We start from the raw sequence: 18,197 nt of genomic DNA, 5'->3' as shown, positions 1-18,197 counted from the left end.
TTTTTGGTTTAGTTTTGGTGGGTCCCATGCCTTTAGATATCCATCCATTTCTTTTAGGTTTTTAAATTTAGAAGCATATAGGTTTTCAAAGTATGCCCTTATAATGTTCTGGATCTTTTCGGTGTCTATTGTGATGTTTCCCCTTTCATCTCTGATTTTGTTGATTTGGAGGTGCTCTTTCTTTCTTTTGGTTAATTGGACTAGCGGCCTGTCAATCTTCTTTATCTTTTCAAAGAACCAGCCCTTGGAATTGTTGATTCTTTGTTAGCTCTTGGATTCCTTGATTCTTTGTATTGTTTTCTTTGTTTCTATTTCATTAATTTCTGCTCTAATTTTTGTTATTCCTTCTTGTCTGCTGGGTTTGAGTTTCATTTGTTGTTGCTTTTCAAGTGTCTTGAATTGCAATGTTAAGTCATTTATCTGTGTTCTTTCTGATTTTTTAAAAGTAGGCACTTAGAGCTATAAAGTTCCCTCTAAGGACTGCTTCCAACGTGTCCCAGAGGTTTTGTTGTGCTGTATTGTCCTTTCCATTTATTCCAGGAATACTTTTATTTCTTTCTTAATTTCTCCTTTCACCCATTCATCATTCAGGAGTGTGTTGTTCAATCTCCATTTATTCATATGGTTACTAGGGTTTCTTCCAGTGTTGATTTTAATCTTTATTGCATTGTGGTTTGATAGAATGCATGGAATTATTTCAATGTTTTTGTAATTGTTGAGGTTTGTTTTATGCCCTAGTGTATGGTCGATTTTGGAGACGGTTCCATGGGATGCTGAATAGAAAATACATTCTTTCATGCTTGGGTGAAATATTCAGTAGATTTCCGTTAGGTCCATTTGATATGTGGTATTGTTTAAGTGACCCTCCTAAAACGAAGACCTCTAGATAGGCTGACTAGATTCACCAGAAGGGCAAGTAGTGGAGAATGGCTGGGGTGCCGACAACACAGCAGACAGTAGCAGGGATATCAGAGTATAAGGGCTGTAGTCGGGGGAGGGAGGCTATAGGAGGGTGCTGCCTGGGAAGTGGGTGTATAAATGTTCCTTTGATCAGAATGAAGTGGCCCTCTTTATCCTGATTAGTTTTAGTTCAAAGTCTATTTTGTCAGATATTAGAAGTGCAACACCTGTTTTTTTCTTAGTACCATTCACTTGGTATACTTTTTTCCATCCTTTCACCTAAATGTAGTTTCTGTCCTTGAAAGTGAGATGAGTTTCTTGCAGACAACAAAAAGATGGGTTTTGTTTCTTAATCCATTCAACTGGTCTATGTCTTTTGACTGGGGCATTCCGTCCATTTATATTTAAAGTTATTAATGAAAGATGTGTATTGAATCCTATCATTTTTATTTCTGTTCACATTCTTGATATAGCTGTGTATTTCCACAGTTATACCTTCACTGAATTTCTTTTGGTAACCCCTTGTGTATAGTTGCTCTTTTCTTCAGTTCTTTGTATTTCTTCAAGAACTATCTGAAGGGCTGGTTTTGTGGACATGAATTCTTTCAGCCTTTTCAATCGTGGAAGATTTTTCTTTCCCCTTCAACTATAATAGACATTTTGGCTGGGTAAATTAATCTGGAGTGGTATCTGTGGTCACTTATTCAGCACACATTAGGTATCTCCGTGTTTGAAAGTCTGACCTGGGTGAGAAGTGATGACTATGGTTCAGTTGTCCAGAGTGGATATTGGCTTTTGGAAGCCACACAGTGCTTCAACCAGCTGTATGTCCATACACATGAAAAGGTCCTCTCCTTGTCGAGTGAAAACAGCATGGTCCTGATCTAACACAATGATAGTATCTTCTGGCTCCAGTCCTGGTTCTTGTTCTCCTTCAGCATGGGATGTTATCTTCTGGCCATCTTTCATGCCTTTGTCAATATGAACTTCTAAAATCATCTTCTCTCGAAGAGTATTCCTTCCATTGCAGCTTCTACATCTGTATTTAGGATTGATCCGTTCTCCATGACCCTGGCACTCCATGCACACAGACTGAATTTGCTGCACCATTTCTGGTCCTATCTGATGAATCCTTATTTGCATACCAGTACCTGGGCAGTTGGGACAGCACTGTACTGCTCGTTTCTTACCACCTCGCCCTTCACAGTTGTCACAAATCACATTCTTCTGCAGAGCCAGTTTTCTTGTTGCACTATTAGATAAGTCTTCTAAGGTTACTGAGAGCTGATGCACAACATCTTTACCTCTCCTCTCTCTCTCTGCATCCTTCCTCCTCCTCTGAAGAACGTATCAAAAATGTCCATGGGGGAGCCAAAACCACCTCCTGCTCACCCTCTTTAATGGCCTGCTCTCCTCCTTTGTCATATAACTCTTTTCTTGAAATCAGAAAGAACTTCATAAGCTTGAGAAATCTGTTTAAACTTTTCTCCCTCATTTGGATTCTTATTCTTTTATCATGTTTATAATTGTTCTTTTGAGTTCCATGTCCTGTGTTATCTCTAGGGGGTTCTCATTGTATGCCTCTAGAGGACTATTGGTACTCAGTGGGGATATATTATTTTGATTTTTCATGTTATTATTTTTCTCTGTGACTTTGACATGTGAGTTTCTTTTGTAGTTTCTGATTCTTGTGTGAGACTCAAGCCTTACTTTGTCGAGTTTAGATCTGCTTCTTTTTGTAAACTTTATGTGCCTTTGTAGTTTACTTGTTGGGCATGAAAAGCTGGTAGGTCTAGGCTTCAGGTTCTCTCTTTTGATTTTATATTGGAGTGGCCAAATTGCTTTTGTCTTCAGGAGTTCCCACAGAGGCCCAAGTGAGATGAGGCTCAGATGCTCTCAGGTTTTCTTCTAAGGTCTGGATCCCTTCAGGGAAGATGCTGCCCTCAGGAATTTGGGGGCTGGGCTGCCCTGGGAGCAGGGCCCAGGAAAGATGCTGGTCTCAGGGAGCTGGCTGCTGTACCACCCAGGGATGCAAAGGGAGGTGGGAGCAGGAAGAGGCCCCAAGAGCTCCTGGGGACTACTGGGAGGAACTGGGTTGGTCTGGATGCAAAGGATCAGGAAGCAGTGGTGGCTCTGGGCCCAGAGGTCAGCCCCAGTGTTTGGGGTGCCAAGACAAGAATTGGGCCAGTACCCAGGCTAGGAAGAGTGGTGGGGTGGGGGAGCTGGGAGTGTGAATGAGGCTGGGGGCATCAAGGTGCAGTGGGTGCCACTGGACTTACCCAGGAAAGGTGCTGGCACCAGGAAGCAGGAGGCTGTGCAGCCCAGGAAAGCAAAGGGCAGTTTTTTTTTTTTTTTTTGACACATGTAAATGTGACATGAGTTAGTATAGCTTTTGACTTACCTGGCAATTATCCCACCTTAAAAATATTCTGTTTATATATTTATTCACTTAGTTATTTCACATATACACATACTCCACAGTACACATGTAGAGGTCAGAGGACCACTTGCAGGAGTTGATTCTCTCTTTCCATCATGTGGATCCCAGGGAGTGAACTCAAGTCATCAGTTTTGGTGGCAAATACCTTTACCACTGAACCATCTCACTGACCCCCAACTTAAAGAAAAAGCTTTCTTTGAGATAAGGTTTTACTCTGTATCCCAGGCTGGTCTGTAACTCACTGTGTATCTCAGGCTACCCTCAGACTTACAGTAGTTCTCGTGCCTCAGCTTCCTGAGTGCTGGGATTACAGATGTGAGCCACTTTGTCTGGTTAATGATCCCACTTTTACAGCACATGTATCTTACAAAGGTTTTATAACTTTACCTTTGATTGCAGGTGATTTGAATTGTGACAGCTGTGGGTAGTTTGGTTCATACTTCTTTTGATGATTTGTACCTTTTTGGAAGGGGGTTCCTATGACTAGGCCCCTTCCTTACCAATGTCTTCTGCCTGGGGCAGGTGTTCTTAGGCAGAACTGTTGGCAGTGTGTGATGTCACAGGATATATAGAAACCACCTCTTCTGTTTTGCTTGCTATCATTGACAGCTGCATGCTTAATTCCCCAGTGTTTACAAAAAACATCACACATGTAGGACGTTGTTTTCCAAACTGACTTTTACATCTCTTTAATGTTACTTAATTTCTTGATTAAATTCCCTAATTGGGAATCTTTACCCCCAGTTTTATGAAGTGTTATGAACCAGTTATTCCTTATTGTTCAGGAGGTCTTCTGAAGTTCTCAGGATTTTTTCTCCTGATGATCTTTCCCCTAGGCTGGTAAAGAGGCTCCTGCCACCAGCCTGGAATCCATTTCTCACTGGGAGGAGGAAGCTGGCTTAAACATGCATCTACCTGCTTCAGCCAAGGAACAGGCCAATTTTAGACTAGATCACTGGCATTATTAATTCCATGGAAGTTTAGATTGACTGATAAATTCAAGATAGTCTGTGTAAACAGTGTTGAAGTCCCCATGAACGCATGATGAGTCATCTGGGTTGGTCTTATTTCACAAGTGTCTTTGTAGCTAGCGACTCCCATATTTACTAGTGTGGTGACTCCCTTCTCCTACATGCATTCTCCAGACAAGTCCCTGCCTGATGATATGGAAGGAAGAGAGGATGTCAGAGAGGGAGTCTGGAGCCAGGCACTGCTCTCCTGTATAGCCAGTCCTTAGGAACTTGTTCTGACTTGATACAGACATCTACTTGGAACCATGATACTCAGCAATGCATGTTAGTGCGCAGATCTTGGAATTCTGTGTAGTATTAGGTTGAATTGATTTAAATGTTCAATGCTTTTTTGAAAATTAAGTTTCTTGTTTAGAAAAAGAAAAATGCTCAGAAAGGTAAACGTTTCCCATCTCCCTTTCTCACCTAGCTGCCCAGTATTAGAGGTCTATCCTTTCAGATATATTACACACACACACACACACACTCATTTATATATACATTTTAAAGGAAAAACTCAAATAGGTTATGCATATAGCTATAGTATGTCCTTTTATCCTTTGTTAATATCAAATCAAAAATCTTTATTAATTCAGTTCTTAATTTGAGACAGGGTCTCACTATGTAGCCCAGGCTGGCCTCAAACTCATAGCATTTCTGCTGCTTTAGCCTCCCAAGTGCTAGGATTACAGGCTTAAGCGACCATGCCTGGCTGTTTCGGTTTTTGAAAGGTATAACAAGAAAAGCAATTTGCTTCTTGATAGAGTGTACTCAGACGATGCGCTGCACCTTAGCTGAACCGGAGAGTCCAACTGAGAATCTGCTGTAACTGATTTTGGGCCATGACTCCCTGGCCATGCTGTCTGTGCCTCCCCATTCCTGTGTATACCCACCACAGGGTCTGTAGCATCTTACCAGGTAATTGTGGAGGTGCAGACATGGGGCTTCTGGCAAGTGGGCAGCAGTGCAGGACCAGTTTGGCGGGAAAATGAAAAACCGGGAAGGCCCCTGGCTCAGCGATCAGCATGGGCTTGGCGGAAGTACGATGGCTGTTGTCTGGTTTGGGAGATGCAGAGGCTGTTTCTCCTTGTGGATGGTTCAACATCGGCTGCCAGGCAGACTCTCCAACAGCTTCTCATTTGTCTGTGGCATTTAAGGGGATCAAATTGCTGGTCTTTCTTGCTTTGTCCCCACTTGCGCTGTGTAGGCATTTTTATTTTGGGGGTATGTGGAGCTTTGCTGTTCTAAGTAACAGTTATGAAGGACCTCTGCTCTCTGTTTCTGTCAGTCTGCCTTTCTCTCTCTCTTGCTCTGTATATGTGTGACACGTTCCTTTGTAGAGTGATCTTTGAACAATTTTGAACATTACAGAGGTTAATTCTCCCAACTAATACCCTCTTTTCTGAATAGTATTTCTGTGATGGTGACTTCCAGACATTTCTATGGGTCACCCTGATCTCTCCTGAGCTTCTGGTCTGTTAGGTCATCTTCCTTCTCCACACTTCATTCCAGATCCTCTGGCTCCTTAAATCTAGCATCCTCAGAGATGAGGCTGTTTTCTTTACCTGAAAACCTAGACATACTCTTTCACCTGTCAGGTCATCCAAGAAACTGTTGAATCATCCTTAGTTCTCTCCCTCCTTTTCTCTTTAATTGTTCCATAAATCCTATTGTTACTAGCTCAAAAACATCTTTTTTGTTGTTGTTGTTCTTTTTGAGGCAGGGTCTCCCAGGATGGACTCCCAAGTGCTGGGATTAAAGGCATGCACTACCATGCCCGCCTCAAAAACATCTTTCAATGGGTTCCCTTTGCTGTCCCACTACCAATAAATATTTACTAAATATTTACTAAATACTACCAATGTCCCAGACAGGTTCTTACCACCCAGGACTTAATAGTTTACTGGTCTGACTTAACTTCCAGAGGGACCTCATTAAATGACAAATCTCAGAACCACACATTAGCTGCCTGCTGCCTAGGATTCCACTCAACTCCTTGACTGGACAAGATCTTCCAAGATGCCATTGACCAACCTGCGGAACCTTGCCTCTCATCACTCCCTCATCCCCCCCTGTGCTCAGGCTCCAAGTGCTCTCACCAGGCCCCTAGCCCCCAGTATTGCACACTTCTTTACTTTCTCAAAAGCACATTCCTCAGTTTGGAATGCCATTCTCCACATTGCACTGTTAGGAGTCTACTCAAAGGCTACTCCTCTTTCCCCCTTTTTAATTGTAGTGCTAGGGATCAAAATCAGAGCATCATGCAAGCTAAGCAGAAGCTCTACTCCCCATGTATATCCCCTGGATACATCCCACCCCTAATGTACTCCTTCATGGCCTGCTATCCGATCTCTGGGCGTCCCCTGGCCTCTGATTCCCACACTGCTCTCCTCCGCGCCCCATTGCTGCATTGACTATCTTGCACTGTGTAGAGTGCATATGCCCTGGACTTTCCATTAGCCTCAGCCTCCAGACTGCTAACAAGGAGGGAGAAGGTATGCATTGGTATCCCTGGTATTCAACATAATGCTTTGCCCATGGTGCTGGAATAAGTGGGTACCACACTGGTCAATTTCTGGGTTGAATATTGCTTTATTGCAAACAAAATTTCTGAAGAAAACTGTTCTAATACCTGAATATTTTTGTTGCAAGTGACAAAAATCCATCTCTATCTTAAGTGTAAGTTGACTTCTACAACTGAGAAAGCCAAGGGAACAGCTGGATCTGGGAATCCAAACTATGTTCTCTGTGGCCCCTGTCATCCTCTCTCATCTCTGGTGTTCTGTGTAGCATGGTCTCGTTCTTTCCCATGGAAGTCTGGCAGCTCTGTCCAGTTTAGGATCCATAAATAGGAGACCTTCTTTCCTCTACCATCTGTATGTTAAATCTCAGGGGAGGTCTGCTTGCACCTGTTTGGTGAGAGACTAACAAATAATGGTGGACAGGCTGATGAAGTACCAAGATTATTCAAGCCTGGGTCATGTGTCTGCTCCTGATGGAGTCCTGTGAATCACCAGCCCTGGAGAAAGGGCATAGGGTGAGCAGCTTTTAGCAGAAAGAGCAGTGATTGATAGGCACAAGTATCAGCTGTCTACTCCCATTGCATATTTTTGTGTTAGGATGACAGTTCCTTATATTTCCATGGCATTTCTATTTCATTCAACTTGTTAATGTATTTTCTCTTGCTATATAGCTGAAGTTCATGAGTGCCTATCTTATTGGACCAAGAGCTGAACAGAGTTACAAGACAGTTGATATTCTAGTACAGGGTGTCCCAAATGATAGTGTACACAACAATCAACCTGTTAAAATGCAGGTTCTCACCGGGTGTGATGGAACATACCTTTAATCCCAGTACTTTGGAGGCATAGGTAGGTAGATCTCTGTGAGTTCAAGGCCAGCTTGGTCTACATAGCATGTTCCAGGCCAGCTGGGGCTACAGGGAGACCCTGTCTCGAAAAGACAAAAAAAAAAAAAAAAATTCAGGTTCTTATCAGGAGGACAGGGTCAGAGCACATAATTTCACATTTCTTACAAACGTGTATTAACAAAATACCACAGCTGAAGTGGTTTTAAGAATAGGAATTTACTTTCCTGACGTGCAAGAGGTGGGGAGTTTGAGATCAAGGACAGCTTTTGCTGAGGACTCTCTCGGGTTGCAGATGGCCCCTCTCTGGCCATGTTTTCACATGATGCTTCTGCTGTGCAGGAGTTTTATTTCTTCCTCCTCTTACCAGGACTCCAGTTCCTTTGGAGTCCCTATCCTCATGCCCTCATTTAATCTCAATTGCCTTCCTAAAGGCCCTATCTCTAAATACAATCCCATTGGGTGTCAGAGCGTCAACAGGAATTTTTTTGAAATGGGAGGGAACACAATTCAGTCCACTCCTATCCGCTCAGCAATATTGAAGAAGTGAGCCACGCTGTATAGAATCTAAGGAGTTAGAACCTGTAAGAAATGCCATACTGGAAATACAAATAACCAACTCCAAGAGAAATGACCCACACCAGGAAAGAGACTATCTCCCAGCTCCAGTAACAGACCTGCGTGTGGATCTCCACATGTATATTTCCTGGCTTTTGTTTCATCTCTTCTACAAGTTACAATACTGCTATGGGCCAGGTTGAGAAATATTGGGATTTTCTCTCTCCCCAGTTTTGGCCACATGATAGAGTCATTTTTCCATATTTGTATACAGCATATAGTTTTCTCTGTACCACAAGCAAGTGCTTGAATCCACAGATAACTTCATGTAAGGCTAAAGACTCTAAGTAATAGGAGAACCTGGAGCTGCAAGGTGGCAAGAGTTAGCCGCAATTCAGAACCCCACTCTCCAGGGTCAGAGGGACTAATGCACAGTGGTGGGCTCTGTTGAGATTGTCTGGTATTGCTCTCTGAGTAGGTCACCAGTGAATATTAAGAACATTTGGTGTCTCTAGTTTGGTGGTTAGCAGTTCAGCCATTTTCAAATTTGCTTCAGAGTTATTTTCTAATAGTTTTTCTTCAATTTTGAGAAGAAATCTTTGTAGCAGTTTCTCTAAACTCCCCCTACAGCCTCAGCATTGTTCTGGTGTAGACAGCTGGTGAAGGACTAGTAAACTGTAGAGGGCTGTGCCATCCAGTTCTCCATCTTATTTTCTTAATTTATTATGGTACTTAAATGGCAACATAGAAGTAGGGGCAGAAGAGAGATTGCAAGCCCATTACATTGTCACGGGATACCATTAAACCTGCTAAATACATTGCTACAGACCTATCATGGACAGGGCTTATTCAAATTATATTTCTCCAAATTCATATGTTGGAGCCGTATGCCCAGAACCTTATCATGTGCCATATTTGGAGATGAGTCTTTTTAACTAATAGAAGGTTAAGTTAAGATGAGGAGAATTGGTACTCTTACAAGAAGAGAAGGAGACCCTAGCGATATGCTTACAGAGGTAAGGCCGTGTGAAGACAGTAAGAAGGCAGCATTTGCAAGCCAAGGAAAGATGCCTCAGGAAAAACCATGCCCACTGACACTTTGATCTTGTCCTTCCAGTCTCTAGAACTGTAAGAAAAGTAATTTCTGTTGTCTACACTATCCAGTCTGTGATATCTGTAATAGCAATTCTAGCAGACAAATGTAAGATTTAAACAACTAGATTCTATTGCATTTTGTGTTAATTTGAACTCAAATGTTAATTCACTTCACTCCTGATGAAGAAACTATATTCATACAAACCAAGCGTAGTCCCTGTCCCAGTCTGGTGCTGAACCGACCAATGAAAGACCAGGGCAGTGGAGAAGAGCCACCATGGGGAGAAAACCTGACGTACCTTAGCAGTTTTGAGCTCTGGAATGAGATGTCAGGATTTGAGGACCAAGTTGAAGAGTGATGGTGTTTAGATGGAGAAATGAGATAGTGTAAGAAGGGCTCATTAGTTGAATGTGGAGGAGGATTAGAGACGGACAGGGGCTTGGGACCCATGGATGAGGTGCTGCAGAGATCCAGAGGGGTGCAGATGGAGAGTGAGGCATACATTTAATAATCATTCAGGGAGCAGTCCATTGTGGTCCTTATGGGAAATGAGGTTCTTGCCTTAGGTTTGCTGGGGTAGAATGAAGAGGCACAACATGGCACATCGAGTTGAATTATCTCCCTCCTACTGTGTGTCTCAGAAGAGCAATTTCTGTAGTTTTCTTTTTTCTACATATGCTCAGTCCCTATCTCTAACACATGTACACACATATACACAGGTGCTGCATGCTTGAGTAAAGATGCCATTAATAAACCTCTGCTTTGTTGTTGGTACATGAACTTTACCAAGCAGTGCTTACTGGTATGCACTTGAGAGAGTTCTATGAAGAGAAAAACCTCAGACACCACATGTACTTAGTCATTGAAGTTGCTTGTGGGAAGCCTATGTGTAGCCATGGTGGGTGGTTTCTTCCTGCTGGCTGCGCCCTTTCAAATCCACCTTCAGATCCTCCTACATACCCTCTTCCCTGCCCTCCTTCAGCCATATGGCATCTCCCTGGCTAGCTTGCTTTCTCTAGCCTTGTTGAGAGCAGACCCAAGAGAGGTTGACCATGGTTTCCAAGTCCTCTCATAAGGTAATGATGCAGCCCATTATTGTGAACAAAGAGCTGTAGCTACTGCCCCACAGCCTGCAGGATCGTAATGCAGGGGTTCTAAAGCTTTTATCTGAAAAATATGTCTTTATTAACCTCTAACTGACTTTGGACTGTGGACTTTGGAATAGTATTAAGGCTAATAAAGACTATGGGGACTTTGTTTTTGTTTTTTGTCCTTTTGAGACAGGGTCTCCTTGTAGCCCAGCTGTCCTGGAACTCACTATGTAGACCAGGCTGGCCTTGAACTCACAAAGATCCGCCTGCCTCTGCCTCCTGAGTGCTGGGATTAAAGGCATGCACCACCATGCCCAGCAACTATGGGGGCTTTTAAAGTTGTAATAATGCATTTTGCATTTTATATGGACATGAGCCTATGGGGGCCAGGGGATGGAATGTGATGGTTTGAATGAAAATGTCCCCCTAGGCTCCAAGTATTTGGACGTTTTGTCCCCAGATGGTGGTGCTGTTTTGGGAGTTCTTAGAAGGCATGGCTATCCTGGAGGAAGCACATCACTGGGGACAGGCTTAGAGAGTTCTTAAGCCTTGCTGGATCTCCAGTTGCTTGTTTCTTTCTTGTGCCTGCTGGAAGATGTAAAGCTTGGCTTCCGCTCCTCCTCCAGCCACCTCTGCCACCATGACTCCTTGCCATGATGGACTGTAATTCCCCTGGAACTGTAAGCTCAAATAAACTTGTCCTTCTATAAATTGCTTTGGTCAGTATTTCTATCACAGCAAGAGAAAAGTGACTAATACAGGCCCCACCTGCATTTTCTATGTACACACCTCTTTATGAACAATGCACCTAGTAATCTATTAGCAACCCAGTACCCTCATGTACACTGAGGCACACAAATACTTGCTTTTAACAACACAAACAAGCTACTTCCTTTAGAAACCCCCTGATAATGCCCTATTTGTATTCAAACACATCCTGAAACCAAGAGAGATGGGCCAATCTAACTAGAACTAGTTTGGGGTACATATGTAATAAGGTGAACTCTGTCCTCTCACTGAATGTTTAGGGAGAATCCCCTCTTTACCATCTTACACCTATGCATAATTGAGAGTGTGTATGATTGTAACTGGATCCATGATGGGAAAGGATGTGTGCAGTAAGTAAAGGCCAAATCTGTTAATCAAAACAGAGAACTACCCAGGCTATGCCACTTATCAAATTCCTCCTTCTCTTGAATCCCATAAAAGGAAGCTCTAAACCATAATTGGGGCCCTTGAATACTTCTTCTCTTAGGTGGCTTGCTGTTACTCTTGACAGCCATATTCCTTTCTAATGTGTGCTATCATTTTGCTTTGAATAAAGTATTTTGTAAATCTGTGTGTAATTATCTCAATGCTTTGAATAAGCCACCAAGAACCTGGGAATACCTGGTCCAGATAGTGACCTCGACCACCGGTAACAATGAAGGCCTCTCCCACCCTAAGTCTGGATGTGATCTGCTCCCCCAGCACATAAGACTACTCAGGTCAGCCCAGCCCCTGCCTGGGTTGCTGGCTTTCTGCTGCTTCTTCCTTACACACAATGCTCAATGCTCATTGACTCAAATGCTCCCCTCTAGGCCATCTGTCAAGATCTCATTGTCCTCTTGTTCCCAGACATATCCTGACTGAAGCTTCATTTAACATTTTTTGGGGATCAAATTCATTTAACATAAAATTAACCACTCTACAGTAAAGAATTCCCTGGTCTAACATACAGTATTATGTTGTTCCCATTGCTACCTGGTTCCCAAGCATTTTCCCCATCCCCAAGTAAAACCCATGCTCATTAAACAATTTGTTCCCATACAACACTCTCTCTGTCCCTGGAAGTCACCAATTTGTATTCTGTTCATATGGATTTGCATATTTATTTTATTTATTATTTTTATTTTATGTGTATGAGTGTATTGCCTGCATGTGTGTAAGTGCACCCATGTTATACAATCTTCACAGAGGTCAGAATAGGGCATCAGGTCTCCTGAAACTGGAGTTAGGATGGTTGTTAGCTGCCATGTGTGTACTGGGACTCAATCCCAGGTCCTTTTTAAGAACAGTCAGTGCTCTTAACTGCAGAGTCAACTCTCCAGCCTCAAGATTTGCATACTTTGAATATTTCCTGTACGTGGGATTATACAATGTGACCCTTCACATCTATAGCTTTTTCCACTTAGCATATTTTCTAGGTTGATCCAAGGACTATAGATCAGAACTTCAGTTACTTTTATGGCTGAGTAATAGTCCACTGGATGTTTATCTTGTGATTTGTTCTCTTCATCTGTTCGTGAACATTTGGAATGCTTCTCCCTTTTGACTCTTGTGAACAGTTCTTCTGTGAATCTACATACACAAGGAATTTTTTGAGCACCTGTTTTCACTTGTTTGGGGTATGCACATAGGAGTGGATTTGCTGGCTGTGTAGTAATTCTGTGTCTAACTTGTTGAGGAACTGTCCACCTGCCTTATGCAGTATCCAGATCATCACAGCCACCACCACAACAAACCAAAGTTCCACCTGCTCCAAACTTTTGCTAATAGTTGTTATCTACAACCTTATTTTCAGGGGTAGAACATTTTCTTATTGTTCTTATTTTCTTATTGTTAGACAAAAAAGGTAAAGTGTTGTTTTTGGCCAAACTTGTCCATCAAATGTAGAAAACATATAAGTAAGGTCATTTGCATGAGTGGAAAGTCTGCTTTAATTAATTTAGGTAATTAAAAAGGACCAAATAAGTTTTTTCCATTTATTTCACTTACTACAATTTATACTGAACCTTTATGTTTTAAATTCTGTAATAGATTTCTTTTGTGTCCTCCCCAACTCTCCACACCCATATTCTCTCCCTGAAGATTACTGTAATCCTGAGATGATACTGTAACTCTCTGTCCACTTTCTTTCCGTTGGCCATTCCAAGCTAGGTTGCTTGTGGGCACAGGTACCCTGGGACCTGTAGAGCCACATGCAGGTGAGTGTCAGATGCAGAAATAAGTACAGGGCTCATGGGCTCCCCCTTGTGGCGAACAGGAGCAAGTCTATATACTCTCACTTCTCCCGGTAACGAGTATACGCAGCATAACAGTTTATTGACTTTATAGGGATTAAACAAAGAGGAATGAGACACCAGATGGGTAGGTGTGCTGAGCTCTTTGGAGACAAGAGACTGCATAAGTCTAAGTCTTTCTTTTATGGATGAAACAAGACAAATGACTCCAAATTGTTTTCTCTTTAACATGCTTGGAGAAAAACAAGTATGGGTCATGGAAAAGGCATTTGGTATTATCTGAATGAGTCATCATATAACAAATGTAGGACTTCTGGGCAAAATGTGCCTCTGGTGTACTGAGCCATAGCATAGAGTGTGGCCATGTGTGCCCCTGCATGGCTGTGCCCTTTCTCCTCCTTTGTTGCATCTTGCTTTAAAATTGAAAGAGTGTGCAGAGCTGGAGAGATGGTTCCGTGGTTAAGAGCACTGACTGCTCTTGCAGGAGGACCCAGGTTTGAGTCCCAGCACCCACGTGGTGGCTAACAACCATCCATCCATAACTCCAGGGGATCCAACGCCCTCTTCTGACCTCTGTGGGCATTGCATGGCATGGGTGCACTTACATACATGCAGGCAATACACTCATACACATAAAAATAATAAATAAAATTTTAAAGATTGATAGAGTGTCTGAATCCTTCTCCCTGATGCCTATGCAAGTTACTCGCCCAAGTTGCTCTCACCAACAGATGCCAGAAAGGTTCTGGGCCCTAACAAGACATAAAACCTCTCCCAGCTCTCAATGTATTCACCTGTCAGGCTACCCATGCCTGAGAACCACAGATCTGCAGTATTTTAGAAGAAAGAAATCTCAGTGGCAGGAAATATAAAATTTGTTCCCAAGCACACATGAAAAATATAGGGAAGACCTGCTATGTGGTTGTTATTGGGGCTTTATTTGGTCAGCTGGGTCCCATCCCTCAGACAAAAAGCTAAGTATTTTTCACATGTGTGGCAGTTTTAAGGCTTTTGTAGCTTTTGTAGCACCAGCCGAAAGGCAGTAGATTAGGTCAGAGAGAAGTATTTGATTATGAACTTTTCTCAACTGAAATTATTTCACCATTAAAAAGATGAGAGAAGACTGTACAATCTGCATGAAAGACCTGGGCATGAGCCTTTGGTCTGCTGCTCGTCTGCGGCTCATGAGGAAAGACGCTGAGCTTTGGCTCATTCACTTTGGATCTGTCTTTCCTCCCTAGCTCTTGGGAAATTGAAATAACTACACCCAAGGAATCTTGGAAGCTTATTACATTGTTTTAAGAGCACAGCTCTGTGCCTTAACCCAACAATTCTTCACTTCAGAGTTGGCATGGGCCGTTATCAAGTTTTCTTGTTGGTGGTGTTGTTTGTAAAGATTTATTTTTATTATTTTAAATTATTTGTATTGTGTGTCTGTGCACTTGAGTGGAGGCCATAAGAGGGTGTCAGAGCCCCTGGAGCTGGAGTTATGGGGGGTTGTGAGCTCCCAGATGTGGGTGCTGGAAACTGAACCCAAGTCCTCTTGAAAAGCAGTTTGTACTCTTAGCCAGGAGTATTGCTCCAGTGCCTGTTTTTTATTATGTGAATGTCAGATATGGAGTCGATATTGTTTGGTTGGTATTTTTAAAAATCCAGGCCTGAACTTTTTTTTTTTTTTTTTTCAGGTGCTGGTGATGGAAACCAGGGTCTGGCATATACTATACTAAGCAACCCCGCCCACATCCCCCACTGCACCTACAGTCCTTAAACATTGATTTTAACTGTGTTTGTGCCTGTATAACTTTGGTAGAGATCTGGTTAAAATTGGTCTGACTCAGTTAAGATCCACGCCCTTCTATCATAGTTGTGAGTTTCCAGGCTTGCCCCTTCAGCCTTGCATCAATACTGAAGCAGAGCTGTTTGCTTAGGCTGTCTTGAAACAACACTCCCACCTCCCCCACACCAGCAGTCCTGGGCAGTGGAAACTATAGCGAAGCCCTAGGGGTGGCATGGGGGGCAGTGTTCAGTATGGAGGACATATGCCTGTCTTGATTTTCTTCCATCTCTTTCCCTTTCTCAGGAAATAATGAAAAAAAAAAAAAAAAGTCTGACCTAGCCAACCCATTCTGTCCGCCCAGTTTTCAGTTTCTTACCAAATCTCTTCCCGTTTGGAACAGCCTTCATTTCCCAGAAGGAGCCCAGGGGAGTGGGTTTCTCCCTCTCAGTACCCAGGTTTGGGATCCCATCCAAACCTTAGGGGCTCAGTGCTGGAGACTCAAGTTCAGGACAGTTTCGATATAACATATCAGGATTTGTGGAAATCTCTGTGGTCTACTTTTAACACTCATAACCTGTATTTGTTATTTTCAAGAAATGGTTTTCCACAATGACGGCTTTTTCAGTGTTCTAAATCATTCTTTTTCTGTCACCTGCTCTGCAGGTACCTGACCGTTTTCTTCAGAAATGACCATCTGATTGGGACTGCCACTTCTAGGAGATGACCACTAGAGGGCACATGATTTCCAGTTCACAGAGTACTTTCCACATGCAATTTCTGGGACTTTGCTAAATAAAAGGACCAGTTTTTTGTTTGTTCGTTTGTTTTCCCTCAGAAGCGGGAGCGAAGCACTTGAAATTCCCTGGATGGAGCTAAGACATCTTCTACAGCATTTATCTGTGAAATGCGGCTGCAAGCAGCAGACATTCTGGCAGCTGGAACTGTGTTCTCTGTTCCCATCTCTGCTCCTACCAAGGGGAAGAGAAAAGAGCTGCAGAAGGCTGTCAGTGAGCCTTGGTCTTTCTAGGCTTGCTAAAGAGAGTATACTTATAACCTACATTCAGGCCGTGTAATATGATGGCAATAATTCCTGGGATTTGGCCGGCACTCCTGGCTTTTTGCCAACACCATAAGCTAGGGTGTGCTGCTGGCACCCTCTCCCAAGTCAACTTTAGACATGCTTCAAGTCAAAGGAATGAGATAGGGAGACCAAGTAGCATGGGACTATCCCCTCGGTAGGGTTCCTTTGAAATCCTTGGGGCTGTGGTCTCAGAGGTGTGGCATAGTGTGAACGCTCTATCCTATCCAGAAGATGATATAGAGTCACCGCACTGAGGAACTAAAAGGATAAATAAGCATGCATATGAGTCAAAAGTTAAGAGTGATCAGCATAAGATCAAAACTAGGATGGTGACTTTTAAGATATCAGGTGAGCTGGGTGTGGTGGCACATGCCTTTAATCCCAGTACTGGGGAGACAAGGGCCAGGCAGATCTCTATGAGATAGAGGCCAGCCTGGTTCACATAGTGAGTTCCAGCTGGGGCTATAGGGAAACACTATCTCAAAAAAAAAAAAAAAAAAAAAAAGCAGGTGAAATTCAGTGGGATGGCTGGGGCTATAGCAGTTGAACATTGCCTATCATCCATGAGGCTATGGGTTCCATTCCCAGCACTAGGGGGTGGGGGAAGGAGGGAATTCAATGGGAAGTAGAAAAAGAAACTTAAAAAGAAAAATCCTGTGCTATGAATGAAATGTCTGAACTAAGACGCTAAAGAAACACAGTGACAAATAACAGAGCAATTAAATATTGCTCAACTTCAGCACATGGATAGGATACGCAACCTGAGCTTCGGCTTCCTCATCCCTAATGGGCACGGTTTCCAAGGCCCCGTTACTCAGAAGACTTCATATGATAATACACATTAAAGAGAGATGTTGCCTCTCTTTTCCTTCTTTACTGTGTTTAGTATGAATGATTTATTTATTCAAAATATTCTCTCAGTGCCTGTATTAGTTAAGTATGTATAGTTGCAAGAGACAAACCATTGTGTAAATATAAGGAAGAGACTATCATCTCTATAGTAAGATGTTGCTGCTGTGAAGTAGCAGAATTATCATGACACAGGTGGCATTGTGAAAGCATCCCATCACAGAGTCTAGCAGAGACAGTGCCAGGGCTACTTAATGCAGTCTTGGGGAAATCACCAGGAACTCAGGTTCTCTCTGCACTCTGTGACATTCTGAGCAGACTGATGTTTATTCCTGTGCCCTGGAATTGTGATTGTGGCCACCCTGTTCTACATAGTGAGTTCCAGGCCAGCTGGGGCTATAGGGAGACTCTATCTCAAAAGTGCCATTTGTTCCACTCACCTTGAGACAGATATGGCTTCTTACTTTTCCTGTCTAGACTTCTCCTGTCCCAGAAGTCACCCCAGTTGTTGGTCATTGCCCAACAACTTGGAAAGTTGAACATCCCTTGGGCAAGTTTCCTTGGAAAGCCTTGGGGCTCTGATCTCAGAGGTGAGATGGAACAGTGTGGGTGCTATATCCTATTCAGAATTTAATGTGATTGAGATGCACTCTGAGACATCTGCCTGTAGTCTTCTGGAGTTGTTGATACCAGAGGGAAATCAAGGTCCAATTAGGTAAAATAAATAAATGAATGAATAACAAGTAAATAAGCAATAGCTTTTGAGCAGGTAATCAAGAGAGTTTTCTAAGCCCTGTAGTTGGTGTTGGATACATAGTAGTTAACAAGTCAAATGCCCTTCCTGGGAAGCTGTAGTCTGGGAGGTCACAGTCAAGCACACTGGCATTAACCATCCAGCAGCATGTATGCACTTTTGTAGGGAGAACTGAAGCACAATGACTCCTATTTGGTGGTTAGAGAAAAATAACTACAGAAGGCACAGCTTGGATGGGATCTGAAGGATAAAGCAGCTTTCCAGATAGCTGA

At 42.8% G+C, this 18,197-nt stretch overlaps 1 pseudogene; it reads right to left on the bottom strand.

Moving 5' to 3' along the window:
- Nucleotides 1-1,596: 1,596 nt before the first annotated feature.
- The window catches only part of LOC103732451, a 43,179-nt pseudogene continuing 26,578 nt past the window's right edge, over nucleotides 1,597-18,197 (bottom strand).

This window comes from Nannospalax galili, unplaced genomic scaffold, assembly GCF_000622305.1.
Source record: "Nannospalax galili isolate Female #2095 unplaced genomic scaffold, S.galili_v1.0 scaffold2415, whole genome shotgun sequence".
Taxonomy (NCBI): domain Eukaryota; kingdom Metazoa; phylum Chordata; class Mammalia; order Rodentia; family Spalacidae; genus Nannospalax; species Nannospalax galili.
This window is presented reverse-complemented; position numbering and strand designations above follow the sequence as displayed.